The sequence below is a fragment of the Sorex fumeus genome, unplaced genomic scaffold (assembly GCF_029834395.1).
Source record: "Sorex fumeus unplaced genomic scaffold, SorFum_2.1 ptg000037l, whole genome shotgun sequence".
Lineage (NCBI taxonomy): Eukaryota > Metazoa > Chordata > Mammalia > Eulipotyphla > Soricidae > Sorex > Sorex fumeus.
This window is the reverse complement of record NW_026606094.1, coordinates 58997006-59002265: the sequence shown is the minus strand read 5'-3', so window position 1 is coordinate 59002265 and position 5260 is coordinate 58997006. Positions and strand designations below refer to the sequence as shown.

General features: G+C 40.6%; 1 pseudogene; it reads left to right on the top strand.

Annotated features, from left to right (window-relative positions):
* Positions 1-3049: 3049 nt before the first annotated feature.
* LOC130027725 (ATP synthase subunit gamma, mitochondrial-like) lies at positions 3050-3989 on the top strand (annotated as a pseudogene).
* The last annotated feature ends 1271 nt before the right edge of the window (positions 3990-5260 follow it).

Here is a 5260-nt window from a genome sequence, read left to right as displayed (position 1 = left end):
GTTACCAGAAATATCTCAAACTCATCACATAATTGATTTAGAATTCAGTTTTGGTTATTGCATGTTTAGGAACATGTTACTATAGTCAAATTTTTAGTTACTATATATATATATATATATATATATATATATATATACTCCCTATGGTTTCACCCCATTTTAAGAAGGTAGAGTTTTGGATACTATTAGCCAATAGCAGTAATCAGGGTTTTGCACAGGGGGAGAAGAAAACTATTCTAGGACTGTGGCAGGAAATATACAAGATGACTCTGTAATGCCAAAAAGTAAGGAAGTGCTCAAAGCTCAAAACAAAAGCAAAGACAAAAATAAAACAAAAACAATAATGTGAGTACGTCAAAGGAACATAGAAGCAAACTCCCAATGGCCAAAGTTAGAATAATTTTAGCAACAAAATAAAGTGCAATTTAGGCTATAAACTGAAGCATAAATACCATGCGTGTATACTGCCTTAAATTATCCCAAAATAGAGACAAGAAGAATTTGTGCAGAGTAATGCCAAATAACTTATGTAGATACTTCATTTGCAAGGAGATAGGACATTCCCACTCCTAACGTATAGGTTATGGTCAGTGATTGTCTTCCAGAGAATGTGCTATGGAAAGAGGGAGAAAGAGAAACTTTACAATGAAGACTGATAAGCAGGAGTGCAGCTAGGCAACAGCTGGGGAATATCAGCTATACTGAAACAATTATTATGTACATGTACTCTCCTTGATTTGTAATGAGATGACTTTCTATCCAAAAATCTCTTAACACCAATGCCATAATGAGAAAACCATTAAATCACTTCACCAAATATGAATGGTCTTGACTGTTGATCTTCACAGTTACCTCACACCTGTCCACAAAGACAGTTCTTAAAAATTCTCCCTTTGGCTCCATGAAGGAAGCTAAACAGTCCCTTTTCTAATTCTCTACTGAGAAAGACTAGAATATATTTGTCATGTATGTCCCAGTAGAAACTCTTTACCCTAAAGTCTCAAGAAGGCCTTGGATACATTTCACTAATGTCAGTAATTCCAAGCTGGTAGATGCAGGAAAGGAGAGTTAGTATGGTTGATCAGATGCTTGCCTTGCATGTAGCTAACTTGGGTTCAATTCCTGGTACAGGGTTAATCTCTGAGAATGCTAATATGTGGCCTCCAAAAGTAAAATCAAACCAAACCAAACAAAAAATGGCTGATGATTAGAATGGAAATTGGAGCAGTGTTTTCCTTCTAAGATGTTTGACTTTGACCCTGTGATTGGCCAAGAGTAGTCCTATGTTTTTAATGGTACACTATAGCACATCTCACCTTGGGAGGTCCCTTGTCAGTGCAAAACCGTGTCAATAAAAATCCAGATCAGAAGTAAAAAGCTAAGTAGCTGGCTCTCAAATTGAAAGACAATTAAGGGGTATAATTTTCTCTTTTTATGGGTCCAGAGGTTGTTACTGAAGAGAGTTTTGTCAATGAGTATCATGAACTTCTTTATGTTTTACTTGGAGTACGGTTGGCATACACATATTATATTGCTATTGAAACAAATCACCGTAAACATGGCAGATTAAAACCATGTGAATGATCATCTTAATGTTTTGAAGTATCAGAAGTCCACTAGAAGTTTCCCTGGCCAGCACCCAAACTTGTTGCCAGGCTTCTCTCTAGGTGTTGGCAATTCGAGCTTCTTCTAGTGGCTTTATGACAGAATCCATTCAGCTGACATCCCCAGCTGCTAGAGGCTACCTACAGTCCTTTACTCATGGCTACCATTTTCTATCCTCAGAGTCAGAGGTGGAAGGTAAAGACTTCCAATTCTCTGCTGCTGTGGAAAGCGCTTTGCTTCCAAGATTTTACGTGACCAAACTGGGCCCACCTGGGACACCCACATAAATTAATTACTATGTGATTTTTAAGTTTTACCACCTGTGCACTGTCCTTTTTTTCCATGATCTGCTGTCAAATCATGGGATGTCCAGGACAACCAGTCATGTGATTCCAATATACACTGGAAAAAAGGCCTGAAAACCTGGATAGCCAATGATAAAAGTCTCAGTGCAGGGCCAAAGTTCCTAGAACCAAAATTACTCATGGCTGAGATAAAGAAAAAGATATATATTCTAACTCAAGTTTAAAAATTGAATTCACAGGGGTGAAGAGATAATACATCAGGTAGGGCACTTACCTTTCATATGGCTGACCTGAGTTCATTCTCTGGTACCACATTTGGTCTCTCAAGTCCTGCTAGGAGTGATTCCTGAACACCACAGAATCTGTCGCACCTACCCTCATCCATGAAATAAGAAAATAAAAATCAAATTCACCACTCTTCAACCTTTGTCTTATTCAGGCTCTCAAGAAATTGCAATTGGTGAGAATGAATGCTTTTTAATCATTCTACCAATTCAAATTCTAACCATTTTCAGAAACATCCTCACAGTCACACCCTGAAAAAAAATGTTTTTCCAGTTATCCAAGCAACCCTCACCCAGGCAAATTCACATATAAAACTGTTGTAGTTGTGAGATATTAGTAGTGTTTTGAGTATTTGTATTATGATCATTTTGTTAGAGAATAAAAGGACACTCTAATTTGAATTATAATCTTTGTTTAGATCATATTGGCATCAATACAAAAATGAATTTTAAATATAGCTCACAATCTATATCATCATGCTCTTCTAAAAAAGATCTATCAGCATTGAGAAATTTGAAGTTTTCTTACATTCCATCTGTGATCTTTATGTAGCTAAATGACAAGTTTAGGAACTCATTGAAGAACTAGTAACTGATATTTAGGAGATGCTGAACTTGAACTATTGAAAATTTTCATGAGTCAATATAAAAGAGCACAGGTTAAAGGAATAAAAGACATGTGGTACATAAACTTTTATTTTCAAATTAACCATAATTCTTTTAGGCAAGTAGTAATCCTTGACACTCTGAAATGGAAAATTCTATATTCAAAACTATATAAATGCCTTGCAATATGTAAAATCAAATTAAAAATAAAGCTCTTGGTCCGACCTTCAGCAGGACCACTCCTCCATCATGTTCTCCCAGGCTGGTATAGCAGGGCTCTCGGCCTGGGCGGTGCAGCCGCAGTGGATCCAAATTCAAAATACAGCAACTTTGAAAGAGATTAACAGGCGACTGAAGTACATCAAAAACCTTCAGAAAATCACCAAGTCCATGAAAATGGTGGCACTGCCAAATACGTCCGAGCTGAGAGGGAAATGAAGCCAGTGCGTGTGTATGGGACAGGGTCTTTGGCTCTCTATGAAAAAGCTGACATCAAAGCCCCTGAGAACAAGAAGAAGCACCTTCTCATTGGTGTGTCCTTGGACCGAGAATTCTGTGGGGCTATTCACTCTTCGGTGGCTAAGGAGATGAAGAACAAGATAGCCAACCTCACGGCAGCTGGGAAAGAAGTTATGATTGTTGGCATCAGTGACAAAATCAGGGGCATACTTGACAGGACTCACTCTGTTCAGTTTCTAGTGACCTTCAAGCAAGTGGGGAGAAAGCCTCCAACCTTCGGAGATGCATTGGTCATCGCCCTTGAGTTACTGAATTCTGGATATGAATTTGATGAAGGGTCTATCATCTTTAATTGATTCAGGTCTGTTATTTCCTAGAAAACAGAAGAAAAGCCTATCTTTTCATTTGGTACCATTGCAAATGCTGAGAACATGAGTATCTATGACGACAATTGATGCTGATGTTCTGCAGATCTACTAGAAATGTAATCTGGCCAGCATCATCTACTACTCCCTGAAGGAGTCAACCACGAGCGAGCAGAGTGCCAGGATGATGGCCATGGACAACGCTATCAAGAATGCCTCAGAGATGATGGACAAGATCACTCTGACATTCAACCGCACCCGCCAGACCATCATCACCAAGGAGCTGATCGAGATCATCTTGGGCTCCGCTGCTCTGGATTAATGAAAATCAAGTTGCATCCTCAGACAAGAGGTAAAGGAAGAAAATTCAGCCGATTATGGATTGAAATGAATATCGCTGTCCTCTTCTAAATAAATAAATAAATAAATAAATAAAGCTCTCATTTCCTTTTTCTACACAAACAGTTGAATTTCTTCACTCGGGAGAGCACCTCAGAATAAGTATACCAGTTGGGGATCATTTTTATCATGCTTACTTATGCAGACATACACAAATCCAAACTAAAAAAAGTTTGTTAATGAAAGATGTTTATAGTCTGTATTTGAAACTCTCTTTCTCAATGTTAAGAAATTAATGAAATCCATGTAGATTTGATCAGAGGTTTTATGGGGCAAGCACAAAAGAATATGTAACTATACTTTCTAAAAACTCTGATACAAAACCAAACTTGCGACGGAGGCCCAGCTCTGGGCAACCAAGCTGAACGGCTACTATTCCAACCAGGTACAGTCCGCCCCCAAGGGCCTGGGACCCTCTCAGCGCATGCACAGCTAGCTCCATGTCCTGGAAAGCTGGTTTTCTTCCCTGATCTGCGTGGGACGGGCACGGAGGCCCAGCTCTGGGCAACCAAGATGAATGGCTCCTATTCCAACCAGGTACAGCCCGCCCCCAAGGGCCTGGGACTCTCTCTGCGCATGCACAGCTAGCTCTATGTCCTGGAAAGCCGGTTTTCTGCCCTGATCTGCGCGGGACGGGCACGGAGGCCCAGCTCTGGGCAACCAAGCTGAACGGCTCCTATTCCAACCAGGGACAGCCCGCCCCCAAGGACCTGAGACCCTCTCTGCGCATGCACAGCTAGATCCATGTCCTGAAAAGCCGGTTTTCTCCCCTGATCTGCGCGGGATGGGCACGGAGGCCCAGCTCTGGGCAACCAAGCTGAACGGCTCCTATTCCAACCATAGACGTTCCCAACTCCTCGCTCAGTGCCAGGGACTTTTTCTGGAGCGGCGGACGCTCACACGGCCGCAAGATATTTTCCCACTACATATGCCATAGGAACCATAAGCTACCTTCTTAGATGGAAACTTCTCTAGTTTAGCTCAGTCACTAGAAACACAGTAGCCAATAACTCATAAGCCTATCTTAAATCAAACTGCATATCAAGCAGAATAGTAACAGTGAACGTGAAGGACTAAACCACACTTCTCACAATGGTAAAGCAACGCAAAAGCCCACCAAACTTTCTTATTGAAGAGTCTAGCCCAGATGACACCAACAGTACTGTAGTGTTAGACAACCTCTCTGACAAGGAATTCAGAGGGGAGCAACTTAGGATGCTTTGGGAACTAAAAAAAA